At 35.0% G+C, this 23499-nt stretch overlaps 1 long non-coding RNA gene across 1 annotated transcript in view; it reads right to left on the reverse strand.

Moving 5' to 3' along the window:
* The window catches only part of LOC107051710, a 299217-nt gene that overhangs the window by 229688 nt on the left and 46030 nt on the right, over window positions 1-23499 (reverse strand). The window lies entirely within an intron of this gene.

Raw genomic sequence — 23499 nt, forward strand, 5'->3', positions numbered from 1 at the left:
GACTATTTCAGACAACCACAAGATTTTCCTCTTCTTATTACAATGTTCTCTCCCAGTAAGGACAGGAAAATTGCATTCCCCGGGTTTTTCGGCTGCAGCATTCTCTAGAGGATATCTGAAAATAGTTACCTATTTCTATTACATGCTGTAGACAAAATTTTACCCACCTTGCTATTTTTCCTGCCTTCATTATTCACTAATCCTATGACTAGACTAGAGGTCCCAGCATCACAAATTGCTCCAAGCTCCCAGAAACCTCCAGTTTAGCACAAGGAGAGCAGTGCTCTGCAGTCTTTCCTTCTCTGTTACACAACTACAGGCTACTTTGTTTCTCTTGATCTCTTCTTTCCTGCCAGGAGGGGTCAAGGCCTTGTCTTCATTAGGTGCTCTCAGGTTTGCCACTGTTTGGCAACCTGTATTTGGGGGCATGAGATCCCCACCCCACCACCAGCTGCTGCAAAATAAGTTCACCAAAATTGAATGGTCCCAATATCAAATTAAGTTGTCAAGCATTTTAAGTTGAAAAACATTTCCAAAAATATGAAATTTAGTTGCCAACTGTAAGAAGGCTGTAAGACTTTTATTTGCCCACTTAGGTTGAAATAATTCAGCAATAGCGCTCCAAATTCTTTTAGCCCAAACTTTCCATTGCTCCCAGTATACCACTAAAAATCACTTCGTTGCATCTGGTCATTTATTTTTCCTCAAGTGTCAAAGCCCAAAGTGTAGCTACCACAACAAGAAAAAGTCAGAAAAAGCAAAAAGTTGCCACTGTGAGTATCATGAAGTATATGGATAAGCAAGTAGTATCAAGTCTGCAATTAACTATTTACGAGATATTAGAAATGATTTCTCTATATGCCATAAGCATCATTCATTCTTAAATTCTGTGGTTGAATTTGATGATCTTGAAGGTCTTCTCCAACCTGAGCAATTCTATAACTCTGCACTTTTTCATTAAATTGCATCTCTTAATATGGGCAGTCTTTTGTCTCAGGAAACAATATTCTGTACTTCATGATTCTAGTGGGAGATGATAAAAGACTGAATCAAACTGGTTACATTTCAGGTGTGTCAGGCTGCATTTGGAACATACATAATCCAAACAATAAAACAGGAATATTATTTCAAGTTAACCTTCAGTTTCTTGGTGTCTTTTTTTCTCCTATAGAAATAGCACAGCGTTATTATTTTTTTTAGTTTTAAGATTTTCTTCATCATTAGCTGTTTAGTTTTTAATCACAGTGTTAGCAAAAATTACAAATTCTTACTGGTTGCTCTTTCACTCTTTTTTCTTCAGGAAATGCATTATTTGAGTACCCTCACTGTGCTCATGCAGCTGAGTATGGCAATGAGTAAATGCTGAATGCTTTTTATTAATGATTAAGCCAACAAAAAGCAGGAACAAGTCTGCTCAATTTCAAGTAAACCCAAATACATCGTTGCTGACCTACAAGAAGCATCAAACAGTCTCATTCTCTAATTCTATACGTCTTAGTTTAGAGACCAGCCTTCAGAACACTGTAGAACAAGTTGTATTAACCAGTTTGGCTTTTTTGCTCACTTTTTACCTTCCTTGGAAGTACTAAGGAACTATTTTCCAGACTGAGAAATATGACAGAGCTCAGATTCCTTCCTTACAGTCTAAGTATGTGAAACCTTCCACTATCTGCCTTTATCTACCACTATTTTACTTACTTAAAAAAAAAAAAAAGTGTAAATTGTTTCTTTTTTAAATCTGAGTACTTGCAGTCACTGGAGTAATTTATCCTTAAGTAAGCTGGGCTAATAAAGTAGTTTAGTTATTCAGCAGGTTTGCTACCCGTATATATATTTAAACCAAGCTTAATATGAAAACAAGCTTAGAATTACCTTTCTTCCCTTAGACTCCCTTTCTCTACTATGATTACAAAGCCATTCATACTTCCTGACAGATCAATAAGGGTGTTTTTTTTTCCCCATTCTAATAATGCAGCTATTTTCTGGCAGTTCCCTGAAACAGAAGACAACTAATCAATTTCTGCTAATTTGATAAAATAATAAAATCAATCAAGCATTATAAGAAGTGGACAAAATACACTGCTCTAAATGCAAGCTCATTTATTCTAGGCACTGTGCTTATAACTGAACCATTGAAGAAGAAATTAATTCCATGCCCTCAATAACCATCTTTTCTATAGAAGAAGGCCTTTATAAAAGATCATATGTTCCAAAATAGTTGTAACTTTATTCTGAATCACACAGTTAAAGCCTTATGACGATTCAAATTCTCACAGTTTATTATTATTATCTACATATGCAGTTTAATTCAAATCTAAAATAAAAGCTAATATTGAATCTGAATATTGTATATTATTCAGATGACTGTTCTCCTGCATTAGAGATGTTTAAGCTAGAGTAAGAGTAAGAAGGCTAAATAATTATTTAATTGAAACTACATGGTAAATAATCGTATTGAGGTTCACATATCCCAGTGATAGCTATTGCTAAGATCTTAAGGGTAAAAACATGCCATATACTCAGACTTTCTGAATATGGTTGCGCTTGATCTTAAGAACAACTACTAAGCATCTACAGGAAATAACTGCTTAACTGCATAACCATTTAGTGTTACGTATCAGATATGTTTAGAACATTTTGGTTTGTATGTTTGTAAAGTTCATCAATAGAGAACCTGCTACTGAAAGATTCAAGCTCATACTGAGTTAGCTACAGTGATAATTGTTTTTTTTCAGAGACAAAAGATGGCATCTAACATAACCAAGGGGTATCAGCATCCTCAGTTAACAGAAAAGACTAGTTTAAGGTAAGAAAACTGGCAAGACTAACTTTAAATAAGAAAAACATAAGTTTTGTAGACAAATATTAAATCTACTTTTCCACCTGCAGGAGGACTTCTGAAAGGAGGTTTGCTATTAAAAGGATCATCCTCACACCAGTATGACTGCTGGTGTGAGGCATGCAGAAAGTGTCTGAGGAGACATGTGAGAAGACACATGACAGCACAACTTCTCCATTCTAAATTGCATTTGTTCTTTCATCTCTTCCTGCACCTTCTAGAAAAGATTTACGAACAATTACAATGTAAAATGATAGTGAAGCTTACCACACCAAAAGGCTTACTTTATCTATAAATCAGGACACCGCAGTACCATGACAAGTGCCCAGGTCTCCAGCAATGCTTGAAGGTGACAGCAAGTGGTCCTTGCATCCATCACTCAGTAACAATCAAAATATCAGTGTGCTGTTTTCTCAGCGAAGACCAGGAAAAGGGGAGGACACAGTGCAGCACTAACTGCACCTCTCACACTCACAGTCAAACTGAAACCCACTTGTCTTACATGTTACTGGTGCTTATGCCACTTGGTGAGTAAAACACAGTGATTGCCAATAATATTTCAGCCTACTTGATGTCATCTCAATGAAAAAGAGAACAACAAAAAAAAAACCTGTGGGTGAAGGAATTGTTTTCAAAATAAACAGATGAGTAATTTTTGTGTAGATAATATCGCATTATGCTTAATAAGTAAGGAAGGAAATCAAAGGTTTCCAAAGATTACAATTTGAAAATTAAATACAAAAACATGCTGCCAGATTCAACGTATATCAAGGAAAGTTTGATAAAGACAAAACAATGGAACTGAGAAGTCTGTCATGTCAAAAAAGTTGGGTTTTTGTTTTTGTTTTTAAGTTACTACTCAAATGGGTTTAATTATAAAAGCTACTTATGTGGTAAAAATTTTGATTGCAGGAAAAATCAAAACCATTTACTGGTGGTGAGTTTATTAAGCAATATACAGAAAGCATGACAGGCATAATTTGTCCTGATTTAAAAAGAAAAGTTTTTCTAAAAACCACTGGTCACCAGACTATAACCCAGTAAATGCAAGAAATAGGAAAAAATTATCAAAAGAAATATGGAGAGTAAAGCTGCTGATGCCATATTTTATGCTGTGGCGATGGATGAAAGTACTGATTCTACGGATATGGCTCAACCTGCCATTTTTATTAGAGGTATTGATAATGAATTAGTGCCACTGAAAGAGACAACTAAATCTCTTGTTTTGTATCAAGCTGTAAAAATTACATTAAAGCAACATTTTTAAGCCTCTGTCAACATATTGAATACAGCTACTGGTGGCATCCCCATTGATTAATGATTAAAAAAAGAACTTAAAATTAATAGATGATGCTATTGCTGCTAGCAACTCATGTTTGATGGAACACCACTGTCACATGATTGTTCATTTAAATGAGTTAAAGGTGTCTTCAAAGTAAAAAAAATCAACTTTATGTTCCAAGCTGTACGTGCATTAACAAAAACACTTAATGACAAGCTCAAGTTATGGCAAATAATTTCATGCACTTTGATACATTGACTAAACACAGTCTTGTGAACAGTGAAAGATGTACAGCCTGTTTTATTCAAGAAATTTGGGAATAGGTTTCAAGTTTGCCAAAAAATCAATTTTTTGTTCTATTTGAGTCTTCATCTGCAGTTGACAAATATATTACCTCTGAATTTTCCATAAAACGTATAGAGTTGCAAGCAGATATTCAACTCAAAGTTTCATTGTGTTTCTTGACCAGACTTATGTAAGACCCGTCTTACCAAAGGAAAATATCTCTCGCTTCTCAATTGCACCTTATTCATGTCATCACTTATGGGAAGTATGTACGTTTGTGAATATCTATTTTCAAGGACAAAGTACAGGAAGAGAAAAATTTCAAAAATCTGACAAACACCTTGAACTCAGTGAGAATTGCAACCACTTCCATCACATCAGAATGTATATCAGACTCCAATACATCAGATGTATTAGTTTTACAGGAACAGCCAAATATCCCAATAGTTTTATTTTTTTTTGTTATCTTTTTTTGGTTTTAATAAGAAATATGAAACAAGTTTTGTTATCTACTCTGTTATATAAGATATATAATACAGTTAATGTAGATGTGGCCCAAGACAATTCCTCTTCACACAACGTGGTCATGGAAAGCCAAAAGGTTGGACATCCGTGTTTTAAGTGGTTAAAAGAAAACAGAAAGTTATCACAACTAATCTAACTCTGCATTTCAAAGGATCCATGTTTAATAGAAAAATGTCTTTAGCATATAATGGAACCTTAGAACCAGAGAAACACATTCTTTAAGGAATACATGAATATTCACTGAGCTATTAACTATAGATGAAGTTATCAAGGACGGTGATGCAACACCAAAAGAAAAAAAAAAAAGGCACCACAGCCAGAGCATGAAAAACAGATAAAATGTAATGTTCATATTTGAAATCTCAAGAAGAATGTCTTTTGGAAATATATTGTAATCTTCACAGTTTGAATTTTTGCATAAAAGAAAAATAATACTATGCTGAAAATGAAATGCAAAACAGGAAAGACACAGATAACTAGGCAAAATTATTCATCAGAAAGTAAGAAAAGGATGTTCAGTGGGAATATTTTATTGTAGCCTAGAAAGACAACCTAGAATAGGTAGAAAAATTTGATCCAAGTTCTTTGAGGCAGAACAGAACAAGAAGTCTTTTTAATCTCTTTTTATGCTGCCTAGTGTATTAATGTGCTTCTAAGTATAAACAACTTCAAATAACGATGTATTAATAACAGTCATTTAATATGCATTAGCATGTTCATAGATGTCTTGTAATTATCTTTAGCTGATCTGAGGGGTGCTCATTTTTCTAGATAAAAATCACATTCTTAAGAACTCAACAAAATCTAGCTTAAAACTAATACCTACTATTAAGAAAGTACAGGCAGAATGGTACACTTAATAGTGTATCCTCCTTCCTTAGTTTACTAAATAATTTGTCCTTACTGAAGAGGATCACTGCAAAAGAGAAGGAATAGATGGGAAAAACCTCCACCAGTTCCGCAAAAGAAACAGACCGTTTTTGTCAGTCATAGAAGAAGGGCAATCGTAACACAAACATAAATTCAATGTAAATATAAAGTCTTCTCTGTCACAGTTAAGCCATAAATTTAGCCAAAGCAGCCTTGGGGAAATCAACTTCTTGTCAGTCAATACAGGACCATTTGGGAATGCCATTTGATCATTGTAAAGTTAGAGAAGCTAAACTGATACTTTAAACTGTCAGAGAAGCAAAGTTAATCATCTTCTACTGTAATCAAGGGTCCATGCTTCTGCTATCAGTTACTCAATCCGTGCACTAAAAAAAATAGAGCTTAGCTCTATTGAAGGCACATGCTTGAAGATTGACTTTACAGGCCTCGCATAGAAGAAAGAAATGAAATAATAAAGCAAGAGGAGCTTTCAGAGAAATGGTATGCTGACTTTGAATTTTAAGAGGCTTACTTTGGAGACCCATTTTATGTATTGCATTGAGGATAATAAAGCAAAGAAAATATACTGAGTTCTTATATAAGACTGCCATAGCAAAACAGTATGGAACAAGTCAGTTTCTAGGAATTCCCTCCTATTTTCTCTTTCGCTACTTCAAACTTCAGAATGAAAAATGTCCTAGGAAGTACTGTATTTGGTATACAGTAAGTATAGCCAGCAAAGAAAATTAGAAACTGGCTAGTAAGAAATTTGATAAGGTAGGAGTACTTTTAAGATTTTATCTGCAGCAGAACAAAGTCAACACTTTGCAAGATTTCTTAGCTACATTCAGATGAACATAAGGCTAGAAAAGCAAAATTAGTCTGAAAAGAGAGTTCTTTTATGAGTGTGCAACATTACTTACAGATATCATTTATAGCATTACCATAATTTTAACAAGTGTAAAGTAGAAAGGAAAATACTTAATAAAAATAGCAAAACAATAATGTTCCACACATTCTGAATAGCCTTCTTTGATACTGTAGGTATATTTTTATTCTCCACATCTCTCTGGCACAGCAACATATGACAAGTCAGAGCACAGATTCTCCAGGAACCACATATTTTAATATTGTGAAGGCAGAGTTTAAGGGAAAGTAGTTTACACTGTGCCACACTACCTAGATTAGGAAGCAAAACATTTTCTGAGTGCTACCCGTAACATACCGATAGGATGGTACCAACTCCTTAAAGAAATATGCCTTAACTCCATACAAGTACTTAAAAGTTTAGCACATAATAGCTTTGCTCTCATGAATCTTTCACTTTAATTGTTCCTACAGTTTATTCTTACAAAAGAGAAGGTTTCCCACTCAGCTAAACTATTTGGAGCTAAATTCTGCCAGTTCCCCTCAGGCAGTCCTCTCTCTTTTCTCAACTTCCAACAGCATCAGTGATCATGCAGCAGTTCCAAGCAAGGCAATAGGCATTTCCCAAAGGGAAATGGGCTCCCCACTATAACAAAATCACAGAATTGTAGGGATTGGAAGTGACTTCTGGAAATTTTCAAGCCCAACCTCCCTGCCAAAGCAGGCTCCCTGCAGCAGGTAAACCTGTGCAGCCTGTGCAAAGAAACGCAGCCAGAGCAATCTGACTGTCCTGCTCCTTTTGAACACCAAGAAAACAAACCTTTCTTTCTTTACATCTATTGCCATCACTTAAAACATGCTTCCCCGTTGCTAATCAATCATATCACAAATTTGGGTTTAATTCGTTTACTGAAAAGGTATAAAGCACACATGAAACTCATTTACAGTTGTTTGTCTAGACTTTGACAATACACATAATGTCTATACAGATTCTATTTTGAAACAGTCAAAATTACTGAATTCAAAATCTTTCCCAGTCTCATTATGTTTGATCAACATTCAATAATTATTATTGTTATAAAAGCCTTATGCAATAGCACTAATTTTGACCTTGGCTTTCTGCCTAGTAGCCAAAGAATTAAGTTCCAGGACTTTGTGACCATTCTTCTTTCAATCATACAAAATAAGGGCAGAGGAAGATTTCAGAGAATGCATTTGGGAAGAAAAGTCTCAGCTACATTAATTCGAAGTTTGTCCAATTTTAATTACTGTGTTTGAAATTAGATAACAGTGCCATAGAAAGAAATTCACCCAAGTGCCAAATGTGTTTATAATTCACCACAATGTCCTTACGTCCTGCTGTTCAGTTTGCAGTAATTTTTCATTTGCCAGCCAGTAATACCACCTTAATCACCTACTATATTTGAATTTTTCCCCTAAGAATTGCATGCTTCATGTTATTAGCATTCCTATACAGCACTATAATAACAGTTTCATATCTTTAATTTAATTTTCTAGCAAGAAAGAAGCATCTCAAAGTGTAAAATTTTACAGTAAGTACAGAAAATTAGAAGTTTAGATGTAAAGCCTCTAACACATCAAAAGTTGAAAGAATTGAGTGAGAATTATTTTCTTAGCCAATGACAAGCCCATATTTCTACAAGTTTTGTTTGGAAGAGCATAAGCTGACTTTTTATAAATCTGCTTGAGCAAGGCAGCTATTAGGAACCTCTGGTAGTCTGACATGCACTCAGAATGATACACAAGTCTAAGAGAAAAAGAGCAAGAAAAACATAAAAAAAAAAAAAGGAAAACCTCTTTTCTCAAATCATGCTTAGTTAGCATCTGCTATGGATAAGTTATACCATTTTAGGTTTAGAATACAAGAGCTTTGTTGGAAGGAACCTTCAGTGATCAGCCAGCCCAACTGCCTGACAGCTTTTGAGCTAACAAAAGACTAAAGCATATAAATAAAGCATATAAATCCAAATACCTCTTGAGCAGTGACAGGCATGAGGTATCAACTACTTCAGTAGGAAACCTATTTCAGTGTTTGACCACCATCATGGTAAATAAATGTTTCCTAATGTCCAGTTTAAATCCCTCCTGGCACTGATTTGTAATTCCCACCATAGCACCAGTTCCCAGGAGCAGAGACCAGCACCTCCCCTGCCTTCCCTCCTCAGAGAGCAGCGAGGGCATCTCTTGGCCTCCTCTTCTCCAGGCTGGGCAATGCATGCATCCTCAGCCTCTCCTCACAGGACATGCCCTCCAGCCCCATTTATCAGCCTTAGTGCCCTCCTCTGGAATCTTTTGAGGATCTGATCCACGGTGAGTTGGGTTTGTATTTCCTGAAATGGAAAGCACATTTGGTCAGAAGTGACTTGGCTTATCTAGCAGCTTCCATCCTCTCCTGAAGATTCATTTGCTTTCTTCGCTTGCAAAGCTGTAGCCATTTGCACCAAGGAGGAAGCCATTCCCATCCTAGACTTTACCTCACTGGTTGAGGATTTGGTTTTCACAATGTTTTGCTCTGATTTCCAAGACAGTACAGTTATCATGTTTCATTTCTAATCCAAGCCTGATAAACAACTTCTAGATTTACAACATCTTTTTATTACCACTACCATGACCGAGCAGGCAAAATGCTGCATCAGATTTGCAAAAAATCTCATATGCGTAAATTTTACATTGTTAGAAGACTGCACTTCATATACCAAGTGAAGGAGTGAAGATTGCTTTTTAACGGGAACTAAAGCAGTGTCTGAAAAATAACAAGCTTTCTGAGATATAAATCTGAAAAATACAAACCTATAGTATTATTTTTTTCTAGTTTTAGTATTCCTGTTTTTTTCAGTTTCCATTAAATTCTACTTCTAAGTACTGTAGCACAATCATATATTTTATAACTTTACCACTTATACTTCAGGCTACTGAATTCACTCCTACCAAAGAGCACTTTACTCTGCTTTATCAGTTTGAATGACTGCTCAGAAATATTTTGTGACATATGATGCACTGCATAACATTCCTAAAGTACAATGCATCTGTTGATTTTTTTTAATGTTATTTGCTAGTTTTTTCTCTTTTTCTTACTACAGCAGCTTGCTTTTTTTTTTTTTTTTTTTTTTAATTACTGCCTCTTTCCTGGAGAAGAACTTCTAATCTTTGTTCCTACAACAGCAGCATTTCTAAACCTTCTGAAATAAATACAAAGACTTAGTTTTAAAAGATTAGCCCTACCACTTATTAAGCTTGTTATGCTACTCATAAGGAGTAATTAATGAAAGGACTCAATCTTGTGTCTTCCATTTTTCCTTAATTAATAATCTTTATTATACCAACTTAGTCTAATGCATACATGGAATAGACACATCCCATTTACCTTTTCAGTTTTTCTATTCACTTCTATCAACTTTGCCACTGAATTTGGTGAAAGATTCACTTAACCACAATGAACACTGGATTGTTTGTCCCTAATAATCAAAGGCAGTTAGTTCAATTGCATTATTTTATTCCAAAGTCTCTATTTGTTTTATATGTATTGCAAAACCTAGCTGGCCTCAGTTCTTCATTTACAAGTTGTTTTTTGAAGTGTACCTTGCTACATTTACTATTACTCAAGGTGTGCAAATACAGTTTAAATATTTACTTCTAATAAGAAGAATTGTTAGCCATAATAATATACTCCTAAACAGATTAAAGAACAGTTTTACTTGAAATGAGATATTGAAAATGTTTCTTCAGAAATCCAAGTACAGATTTTTAAGTTATTAGTACCAAGGACACATTTAGCTACACCATCTGAAATTCATTGTGATGGGAAATATTTTAACCAAATACCTTAAGAAAGTTATAGTTTTTGGAATACTCAACCAGCCTTAGCATTTCAAAATACAGCATTAGGCCCTCTTTCTCATGGAAATGTATCTAATGACAGCAATACTTAAGTCTGACGGATTACCTAAACACCAACCTCAACGTTGAAACAAAATCATTTGTCAGTGGTTTGACACAATAGGATATCTATTATTAGCAATGATAAATTGATAGGAAGTCTTCTGGTTATATCCAAAGTCCCAGTAAAGACTGATTACAGAAACACCATATGGTCCTCTCCTTCAAGTTATATTAGGAGCTGCATTGTTTGATAAATGTTTACTTATTATAGACAGACCTTTATCAGGGAATGTCAACAGAATCTGGGGATCAAATCCTACCTACTTCTCCCTTAAATTTCCTCACAATTATTCGATAAACTAAAATTGTCTGGAATTATTCCACTGATTACTCCCAAGAAGAGGCCAGTGCTTAGTAAATGTTAGGAGACTCTATTGCATTGGCAAGTTTGATTTTCTATACACAGAATAGGGAATAACGGGCTTTAAAGTAAAAGAAAACCTTAGGAAATATTGATTATTTTAAATGTAAATCACTATAATTGGTTTTGTGCAGGTATGTATATTTCATAAAGATCATCTCTGTAAAACCCTATATGTTTTCACATTCTAGAGAATCTTGTTTAAAACACTTCAAGACCATCGCCTAGAATTTGCTCCTAGAAATCTGAAAAGCGATATTGCACTGTCTACCTAGCTTACAGCCAATGAATCAGAACATGATCTTAAATGAGGAAACCTTCACTGGAACTGAGATAAAAAAGAAAGTAGAGCAACAATTCTATTTTTCAAAACTGGAAGTCTCCCTGAAGAAATAAGGCACCTTACTATCTGCCCAGCAAGCATTCTTGCAGGTACCCCACTGCTTATCTGATTGAAAAAGCCTGAGAATTTTCAATCAATCTCATTGGTTGATTTACTTGAATATATTTATTTTCCCCCTTGTGTTCTGCTGTCAAATGCTTATTCCTAAAACTGATTTGAACTCCGATTTTATCAGAGATAACATGCAGCTGACAAATAGTAAAAAATGCATATCTTCGCAGAAGTCTGACCCCAGATCAGCCAGTAACTAAATCTGGGTGGCTTCGGATGGTTTTCTAACAGAGGTCATTGGAAATTCATCATCATCATCAAAAACATTTTTCTGATACGTAGACAGAAATTTCATTGAGGCCAACTGAAGGAACTCACCTTAGTGGTGACAACGAGTTTATTCTACTAGAAAATGAGACTGTTAATGTGTGTGTTAACATGCAAAATTTGACAGTTTGGAACAGACTTCTACAGTAGCTTGGAATAAATGTAGGAATTACTACCAAAGCAAATAAGAATGAGTAGCATTCACATTTGGAACGCTAGGTGCAAAATCTAGTTCTCAATTTCATTTCCTATTAACATGATGAGTGCCATAATCATATTCTTATATACAGGGTGGAATTTCAAACATGACAGTCTGAAGTTTTCCTTTCACCACTTATATAATAAATAATTCCTATGGTAGTAGCTGAGCAAGAGGGAATACTTTTTTTTTCAGCAATAATAGATAGAATACTAAAACATGGGGAGGAAGAGAAAAGAATTACCTGAACAGAATTTGTCAAATTTAGTTACTGTGAGTACTCAAATAGCTTGAGCCCCCAAATTAAGAATACAAATTATATAGAAAAAAAATGCTACCAATATTTGTGTCTACATGGGTGTACCAATTGATAGATGCCTTGTAATTGAATCAAAACCAAGCTATAACCTAAGAAACCAACTTCCTATATCAAATGACACCAAGAGAAATTCCCTGTTGATATACTACAGGCAGACATAAATGAATTCATATAAAAGAAAGATCATAGAGTTTAGAATTAACCAACTATGAGAAACAGTTTAGCAAACAGTTGTGCCACAGTAAAAATTCTGTTAATGCAAAACTGTGTGGCATGCCAGCTAAAAAAAAAGATTCCATTTTATACAATACACAGCACCATGAAGAGACAATGTCAATTACATTCTTTAAAATCCTACTTTAAGTGATTAAAATATACCTGATAGATAAACAGACTTGATCTGAAAAAGAAAAACATTTATTAACAGAACTGCATTGATTTACACCCCAAAACTATCCCAACACATTTAGCATACACAGTTCTTGCTTTGTAGGAGGATGTTATTGAATTAGATTGGTATAGATAGCTTTCTATATAGCATGTTATTAAAGGTGATTTATAGTGACAGTTTTTGTTAAGACTGTTGTTAGAAGCTATCTTTATTCAGTTGATTAGAACTTCCTGATTCTGACTCCTATTTTTTCCGTATTGTTCTGTCTCAGGTTAAAATTTGTCAAAGAATTAAAACAAGACCGTTGTACGTGTACATTTCCACCTCCTTACCCGGCCTCAGAAAAAAGATAATTTTTAAACAAATCAATATGAAAATGAGGTTTTTGAGTGGTTTGTTGGTTTGTTGTTTCTGAAACAGGGAACACTGGTATCACTTTTTGCAGGGCTTTAGTGCAATTTATACCATATTTATAAGAACTTGTAGAAAGACACAGCTGTATTACACAGACAATGACAAAGGTGGGAACAAACTATAAAAAATACTTAGCCATATTTGCAAGTCCTACCTAGTTGCGGAAAATCTGCTTTAACACCTTGTCAGAAATGTAACACTGGAAGGTCTTTAAACATTTTCTTCCCTGAACAAAATTGTATTTCTTCTTGTGTTACTTACAGATATCAAAGGAAGTTAATAGAGAAGAACAAATCGAAGGATGGAATTAATTTTTGTCATTATTATTTATCCTCTTGGAGTTTTTGTGTATACTATTTACTTTAGAGTTCAGTGCAACCCCACACAAGTTTTTGCAACTACAGACAAAATGTACATACTGTGAACTTAATACAAAACTATGCATATGAATTCACTTAAAATACATAACAAAAATTTGTGAGAGAGGTACGAGAATGTTATAGAACATCATGGATTCTGCTTACAGCTCTGCAAGATACACTTGAGCCAAGCTAAGGCTTTTACCAATGCAGATCTAAAAATCAGCATTTATTTCATTTTAATAATCTTTGAGAGCTTTTAAATAAACACACGTGATAACATTCCCAAGTAGTAAAAATTTCTGTGTTAAGAAGTGCTAGATTTGTTTACTGCAATGTCATTTGCTTGAACAAGTGTTCACACTCTGGATGGGCACCACTATCCTTTAACAGACACTTAATAAGGCTACACTGGGACAGACGACTGCAAGTGAAGGGACTTCACTTAAAAACCCTCATCTATTGTTGCTTTGTCTTGTAAAAGACCCGTAGTGTAATCTTTCCTGCCTGGTGTGAGGAAAAAAAAAAAAAAAAAAAAAGGAAGATGTTGAATTAAATCCAAACATGAACATGAATTAGTGAGTTTTCTTTTTCTAAACTTCACTAGGAAAGACTACAAACAAAGTGGCACATCTAAGCTTTTACAGATCACCACTGAACAGAAGATGTTATACGTTCACAGTAAACAAAAATGCAGATTAGGTGCTGGATTTCAGTTCACAGATAGAAATTCACTTGTCAGTCACCCTGGGGATGCTTATACAAAAACCCCATGGTTTGCACAAATAGTGTCAGTTTAAAGTTTTTAGATAGCCATTTTATATATGACCACATTGTTTAAGAGTTGGAGAGGAAGATCCAGCAAATAATACTCTCACCTCACACAACCCTGTGGATCAGTACATCAAAGGTTGATGATACTCTGGGGTCACTTAGACCATTTGATGAGCGATAAAAGCAATTTGTATCACTCCAGGACAAGGGCTTGAGTTCAGAATCTGATCCCATGTTACACTTAGTTTTGCAAAGAATGATGGAATACAGGTATGGATCTGCACGCTTAGGTGACTAGCAAATTGATCATTCACAAGAGAAGAGACTCACAGCAACAAAACTTGAGCCCAACCGAACGTACTCACATCTATTAAAGAAAAGATCAGAATCTATGGAATTCCTAACACACTGAACATCTATTTAAACTGAATTACGTGTGTACATACTAGTAATAAAAGAAATCACTCAGAGGTTAATTGTTTAGAAGTAGATGTCACTGAATTGCTATGAACCTGTTATGTCCCTAACACCCCACATACTAAATTAAAAAGCCAGCTTCAACACCACAACACTTAATTAGCTTTTTCCTCCTTTATCTGGTATGTGAAATGAAATAATGTTGTTTCTTAAATAGAGATCATTCTGATGTCAGAAATTGTGTACCTGAACATTTGTGAACATATTCTCTTGCACATAGTTCAAAGTGAAAGAAAAAAATGCATGAAGGAGAGTCTAGCAGATTTATGATTTGCAAATAAGAGACCAGTTCCCTGAATATCTGTAGTTTCCTGAAAAAAAAAAAAAAAAAAAAAAAAAGTTTACTGACAGTTTCGTGTAGAGATCTGGGAGAATACCATCTGATATTTAATTGACCCATTCCCTCGGGCGTGGGGACTGCTTCTCAAGGCCACAAAGAATTTAGAAGTCTGCTCACGTACTCTAATCACAGGAAAGAGAGAAACAAAGGAATGAGAAGGCATTAATACTTCCTTCCACATCAGTAGAAATTTTCAACTCCTGAAAAATAAGCAGTCCTGTCCTTAACTTAATAACAATTTCAATGGAGCACATATTGGGTTTTTACTGAAGGCTTCTGATATGCATGAATACAGACAACAGTTCAGCTCTCCCGCTGACTGACATCCGGTTTGCCTGAGGGAGCGGTTGCTAGATGCAATAGACACTTCTTTCAAAGAGAATGGTAAAGCCTGTTTAAAGCCATGCCCTTCTCCATCCAAAAGTCTACAAACACCAACAGGACAGAACAAATGATAGCATATACTAAACATCATTACCGTTTGATAGATGCACACTGTTTCAAATGAAATGGATTGTGGTCTCAGGAAATTTTTAGCAGGCTAGAACCCAAACTGCAAAAAGCCATGACCACCGCTGTGCTAAGTAGCATTCTCAGCAAGAGACAAAAAGTGTAGGAAACTGCATTCCCTTAAGGCTATGGCAGATATGTGGTAGCTGTTTAGCACAAGCAAGATAGCATGCTCATTACCACAGACCGTGCATTTTAATTATCAAAACATATGAGCTTTTATTTCTCTGATGCTAAAATGTATTTGCAGTTTTATTTTCAGTGTTGTACATGCTACACGCTTCCCATGAAACCTCAAGTTGGATTTTCAGTATATCCAGCTCTTTTTTCCAGATAAGAACTAACCTATTTACAGGCCCTTGTATATCCTTAGATACAGCAAATATATACTTTTATTTAAATCAGGATGACCACCCTTGAGACTGCTGAAGTGATAAAATAGAGGAACTCTTTCCCTGGGAGCTCAGCGTTCAGTTGCAGTGAACTCTTGAGAAATGAAGATGAGAGAGAAGATCTAATCCCAAATTCAAAATCAGAGCTGGAATGGTCTAATACATGATACTGAGAAATCGCAGTGACCCCAAGTTCTAGGAGTAAGAGGCTGATTCCACCACAAACAGAAAGATAAAGGAGGCAGAAAGAGGCAAATTAAATGAGGTGACCTCATTTACCTGTAGCAGACCTGTAGCTGCTGGATCGATCATACAAGAAACTTCAGATATATAGAAGAGAGACAATGGAAAGGAAGGCATAGCATTTGTTGTTTGACACAGAACAGAACAGCTAATTCAAACTGAATTACAGGTGTAAAGAAGGCATTGCAGCTACACATTAGAGTAATTGAGCAATCAACATGCATTTATTTTTTATGCTTGACATGTTTTTAATAAAATTAAGGTTATTCTTAATAGTTCTAGTCAATTCCATGAAAAAAAAAGTCATCATTTTTGTCCCAAGGACTGTATACTAGTAGGTTTGTCTTTCAGTAGAACATTTCATGAGTGAACAAATAACTACTTTGCACAAATAACTCCCATGAACAACAAATGATCCTGGAAACAGGTGAACTGCAAATAAGGTGCAGTAGCATGTCACTCATTTTCCAGGTTGTCTGCTGATACTCCTGCCATGCTCTTAGAAAGAAGTGAAGTTTCTGCTTATCTAGTGACAGTACACCCACAGCAAATGAGAATAAAGAAAGACTAATATATTGCTACATTGAACAGACTATAGTGTGACAGATAAGCTGAATTGTGATTTCTTATCTCATTGAATATGTTATCAGCTGCATGGTTAACACAATAGTCTGGAAGTGTGCTCTTCATTGGGTAGGAATTAAATCACCTAATTCCTTTAAAACTAAAGGTAATAATGTGACTTCACAAAACACCTGGGAATTGCAACAGAATAGACTATAGTCAGAGTTATGAGGCTAACATCACAAAGAGAACAAAAATCCCATTCCTAAACTGGGGCAGACTGTAGTAAGGTGTCCAAACGTAAAAAAAAAAAAAAAAAAAAGTGAGTAGTAATAATGATAAATGAAAGATAATTATACAAACAATAACAACCAAGTGAAATTATTACCTTAAGAGAATTGATACGCAGACTTCCTGAAGAGAGAAGAGTGTTGGAGTGACAAATGCAGCAAAACAAGATGCTGAAAATTAATACCAAGATAGAAGTCCTAACAAAAAAAAATACTGAAGGTATGCATTTGAAAAAGACGAGTACTGAAATTTCCATAAAGTTTATATAAATGGAAGTAGAATATTCCACTACATTTCTAAAACATGTCTCCTGCTGCTTTGCACACATCTCAAAACCCTATATAGCAGAGAGAAGAATTCCAGTATAATTTTTCCAATAGTCCATTTATATATTTATATATACACACACGCCTTCTTAATTTAAAAACCTCCAAATTCTGAGTTTATAACACCTTACTATTCCCATTTAAAAAGTGTGGAAATTACATTCCCATGTTTAGTGCCCATGGTGATCAAAGTACCTACTTACAGCTCCAGCTCCAGGTAACTGAATTTGAAGAAATTTGCTCTAGGCTACTTAGTGATTCTCAGAGCTTAGGCTCACAAGCCCAACTTCCAGTACATTTATATTTATGACATATTTCCCATTTAGTTGAATCAAATCACTTAGAGATTGTCTCAAACACCTATGACTTTTTTTATATTTATAAATTAGGTTTAATAAATAACTATGACATGTTAGTAGAGGAGAGTATTTTTATGATACTAATGCAATCCTATAGTTGAAAGATTCTCCCATGACTTGCAGGTTTTTATGTATGCTTCCTTCTGTAATATTGACACCCTTGGGAGCTGATTTCTGACTATACGAACAGCAACACCATCCTTTGTAGAGAACCCAGTATTTGAAAGATCTTTGTTTCTTCATTTTAGAGAACATATACTTATTACACGATGCAATGATACCACTGAAGAGCTTACAAGAAGTAGATTTAAAATTGTTTTATATCTGAAAAATCTATTTTTGAGAGTATCTATGTGCCTCACTCCCATGCAGTAACAGATTCTGTGTGCTGGCTGAGACAGGCATCCCATGTAGATGATAAAAGGAAGTGATAAAGTAATTTATCTAAAGGACAGTGCTAAAGGTTCACACATTATCATTAGAAACATATTTACTAATATTCAAGTCTTTAGGGTTTGTTTGTTCCCCTTCCCCAGACCATTATATATAACTTGATTCGCTTTAATATTACTACCCATAGTCCAATAAATAAATAAAATTCCTGTTTATTAAAATAGAATAATCTCAGAATCAGTGAACAGTAGCATTCAACTGCTGTCCCTGAATTTTGAGTGGCATTTTTCAAGCTCCTTTTTCACAACATTGCAATCAGCAGTACAGATGTCAATGGGAGTAATTATTGACAAGGGCTATTTCTGTGTCTGTTCCAGGACATATGTTTCTAAGCGGCTCATTGCCAATATCACACAGCACCGCTGAGGATCCTCTGTCACTACTTATGTTGTGCAGCAATCAGCTACATGACCAGCTGTAAGTGGGTGAAGTATGGGTAGAAAATGGGAAAAATAAGAGAACCGTTAGGACTCTCAGTGTGATGCTGTATCCAGAATGTCTCCCAGATTATTAGTCTTTAATATGCTGGGGTTGTTTGTTGGTTCCCCCAGAAGCCAAAAGGTATACACTGTCTCGCATACAATGATTTAACCCCAGGCACCAAGAAGATCTACAAGGAAAAAAAAAAAGTAACTGCATTAAACTATGTAAAACTGAGCACTCTGCAAGGACTAGTTATAAGTGCCCCTGGAAATAGTCCTTAAAGCTGGGAATCCTATTTACAGAAAGGTGACAGCATTCAAAAACAGAGACCATTTCTTCACATTTTTCTCTTTGCTGCTAAGCTACAAAGCAGTCCAGTTAATTAACATTGTCTGAGCAATACATATATATATTACGGAAGAGTTAATCCATTAGAAAAATACATAAATGAGTCACCATGATTAGTGAGAGCAACAACGATTTCTATTTATCTAATGGCTGTTCAGACACGATGGAAGCATACTAAATTCAATGAGATTTTTCTGCCAAGATACTGGTTACAAAGCTACAACCTTGAGGTTGGTGTTGGGACAACAAGACAAGTCAGCAGCAGTAGGCAGACAGGAAAGGAACTGCAATCTTTTTCAGAAGCAGAAGTGAAGTTGGGGTAAGAGCACGTGTGACACAGTGACCCCACTATCCATTTGCCAGGGCAAAAACAGATGTGGAGGATGGCTTTTTTTGAAAACACTTCTTGATAGATTCCTTTCCCGGTCATGTTAATAACAGTAAGAGTTTTAGGACTAATTTATGTGGGAAGTATCAGGCTAGTCTAGAACATTTTTAATAATTCTTTCCCTACTGGATAAAGCAACTTACAAATCCAGTTTTTAAAAAGACCTTTCGAAGGATTATATCTGAAGTTAAAAAAAAAATTCTACTTCTATGCACAAGAGCTTAAAAGAAAGTGTAAAGATTTTTATAATTCTTTCTTCTATTTCACACTTTCATTTTATACTTCTTTGCAGTGAATAACCTGGCCTCCTCACCTCATTTCTTTATCAGACTCTTTAGAAGATCCTGATTATGAGATGACATAATTTGTCAAATACAAGAACTATTTCAGAGAACACATGAAACAAACTTAATATCTAATTCACGCTCCCAATGGTCTGATTGAAGTCATTTTACCTCATCCTTGTTTTCTAACCTAAGACAAGCAGACCAATTGAATCACAATAAGAAAAATTGCTCCCACATTAAGTAAACAGTGAATATTTTAAAAGTGAAGCAAACTTCTGTGTGGCCTTATTAGTACTTTCTCTGAAGAATTTGGTCAACTGTAGGATTCCAAGTCTCATTTCAGAAAAATTGTATAGTAGCAGCTCAAGTTCCTGGGCATTTTCCTATTTTTAACGCACTAGTGCTGCTTCATAAAAAGAAAAAAAACTTTTCAAGCATAAGGTAGTAAAATGTGAAATTCAAATCTCAGTTTAATCTTCAAAATTATTTATTTTTATTGTTCATATTTTTAGATAATTGAGGTTTCAGCTGCACTTCACATCTAAAGTTTATTTTCTAGATACACAATTATAAACTCTGTACTTCATTAACACGTGCCTTAGGAAGTTGAATTAATTCCTATTAGAATCTTCCACTGAAGAGCAAGGGAACCAATGTGTTATTTAAATTAGCTCTAGAGGTATCCAGGTCTAGAGTTGAGGGTATGGAGAGAACTACAACTACAAGCTATGCTGAATCTTTAATAACTTAGGTCTGATCCCCAGTGTCTGCCATAGGTACCCTTATTTACTGGTCTGGTTTCATAACAAACCTAAACAAGTTCAGAAGATTACTAAAATGATTAACTGAGCATACTGTCATGGCAGATAGATATGCTGCTATACAATGGAATACAATATTGCCCCAAAGAACTTGCCAGTCTGTATATAAATATGCACACACACACACACACATATATATGCAGATACTTTAGGACAGCCTCTTTTTTTTTTTTTTTTTTTTTTAGTATGTATGAATAAGAGCTTTAGAAAATTATTAGAATGCTCAGCAGAAAATATTGCAAACAAGCAACTCACACCGAAGCAAAGAAAGAACAGTGAGAATTGTGAGGACAGCAATAACAAGAGATAATAGCATAAGATGGAAAGAAGAGAGCTATATTATAAAACACCTCATGCATATTGGAAGAAGAAAATCTTCATTCGGTGTTTGGCTGTCAGCAAAATCATAAAAACTCAGAGCTATATAGTCTATAATAAAATGGTCCATCTCTTTTATAGCTTTGCTGACAGGTATAGAAGATCCAAATCTTTCCTTACAACAAACTAGGACAAGTTTTACAGCCATGCTCTCCATGTTCTCCCTTATTCTACTTTGTCACCCTTTCTTCCCTCTCTCTGGCAAGGCCAGCACGATATCTCACTTGGTACTCCAGTATGGACCAGCAGTATGACTGCACTACCCCTAGTTCAGGCAGAAACAGACCCCTCCATCATAGGCACCAGCATCTCCTCCTCTCCAACTGTACTGAGCTGAAGCCCGCCCCTACCTTTTGTTACTATCTAGTCAATGACAAAGCTGACATTAACAAGGAAAACTCATTACCCTTGGGTTTAGAAATAAATTAAAAAAAAAAACAAACACAAATATTGTTGACCTATTGTTTTATTTAGCACTTATATTCATAGCCCTCCCCAACAGTTAGAAATCTCTTATAAGTTATAGAGTAACAACTGCCCAATGTCAAAGTTTTCTCCAGATTTATAGAAGAGGGATTTTATTTATTTATTTTTATTTCTTGCCACTCTCCCCCCAGGAACACAGTATTCAGTCATATTCTGGACAAAACTAATCAAGTATCTGACTTCAATCTGTCCTTGAGGATTTCATGCTTTATTATGATGCTGATAGGGGAATTATTTTTCATTTCCAAGGACAGACTGGACTGCATAGTATGCAGTCAATGACAAAAATTGTAATACTTAGATGTCTCATCAGGACATGCCTTTATCAGACTTTTTGCATTAAGCATGACAGGTCAAATCATTTCTTCTAGAGAAGATGGCACAAAAATCTGATACCCAAGCAAGGGAAGGTGGTATTTAGTAAGAAATCTTCTCCCCAACACTAAAAATCATATATCCATACATATATAACCACATACATCTTATACCATATATCATAGTTATCATGTATAATATATGATATATATTATATATGATTATATTACATATTATATATATAATAACAATAATAATATTATATATATATATATATATATCCACACACACACACATATATATATATATCCACAGATCTAGTAAATCAGGCTAGGAAAAACACAGACATACTTGCTTATGTGTTAAGTATTTTGCAAGGTAGGGTTTTAGATTTGCAATGCAGCTTCCCAGGCTGTAGCCCATGATCATGTGTCTCTTTTAACATGTGAAACAATGTCAAAGTGTTTTTCAATAGATACTTTTCAACACATACTCACAAAGTATGAGAAATAAGACTATTAAGGATAGCTTAGGCTAAATTGATTTTTGTTTAATTGCATATAGGTAAAATCACATAGTAAAAATGGTCGCATAATCTCTTAATACAAGAACATTTGAGAATATCTCAGTGATGCCAAGGTAATTTCCTCAAATAAGTCTGCTAATTTGTACAAAGTGGACCAAAATAGAGACACTGTGGTGGGGGGAAAAAAAAGAGGGAGCAAGAGCAACCTAGCAACAGTGATCACTTACAATCTGCTGGGAGCACCTAATGCTCAGGGAGTGCTTTGTTAATACAAAATGAATCCTCAGCAAAATAAACTGTCAGCCTTTGGATCAGGGTCTTTGATTAGGTTACAGACATCATTTCAGACATTTGCAGCTGGAAGAAAGATGAAAAATGCTTTCCCAGAGCACGGACAAAGGAATCAAGCACTTTACCCCTTTCTTGAATGCAGACCCTCCTACTGTCTTAATGCAGCCTGGTAATTATTTGTCCAATTTGAAGATTCATGAAAAGCCTCAGGATGATAAATTTCCAGTGGAGAAAATGTCTTTCAAAAATACTACCAAATCCAATCCTACATGTGCTAATGAACAATTAAAGCTTCTATGATAGCCTCATTACCAATGTATTTGATTGATGTTTGTTCTAAACTAAAGCTATAGATGAAGGAGTATCACTCAACTACTAGATAATAACAGCTTCATCAAAAAATTCTTGTGTCTCAGACTTTTGTTAACACATTTAAATTGATAACTACAGTACAAGCTGGATGGATGCATACAGCGTGATATTTTAAAAATATTTACCAAGATGATTGTTATTATTCGTTGTAAACCATGGGCAATTCTAAACATGTTAAGAATAATGTAGTTTTACTGATTAAGTAAAAGAGAAAGATATCTAAGATCTTACTTCTTGTGAGATGTCAAATCTAAGAAGGCAGCAAATACATTTATCACAATCTTCATAAAAATCATTATACACTAGTCCTACTCTCATATGTTGTAGAGCACCACATACATTATTCCTGATGTATACAGATATATTTGTTCCTGGCAAATAACTGTTGATATAAAAATGTGACAGCAGTTACTGAAAAAAGTTGGGAACAAGAGCAAAAAAAAAAAACTGTGGTAGGATGCTTATATCCAGCTGCTACATAAACCAACTTTGATGTGATTTAGCAAGGTACGTATAGGAGTGCGCAGGTGAGCATCACTGTGGCTTGGCTTTTAAGAGGGTCATACAAAATAATGGTTTTGGAAAAGAAAATTAGGAAACTTTGTTGGGGGAATGGTTGATCTATGTAAGCATTTCAGATAGGAACATCATTGCAATAGAAACCAAAAATAGCAAATGGAAAAATCAGTGGTATTTGGAAAAAGAAGAAACAGTCATTGCATGTGAAACCTAAGCTTGGATAC

The sequence above is a fragment of the Gallus gallus genome, chromosome 4 (genome assembly GCF_016699485.2).
Source record: "Gallus gallus isolate bGalGal1 chromosome 4, bGalGal1.mat.broiler.GRCg7b, whole genome shotgun sequence".
Lineage (NCBI taxonomy): Eukaryota > Metazoa > Chordata > Aves > Galliformes > Phasianidae > Gallus > Gallus gallus.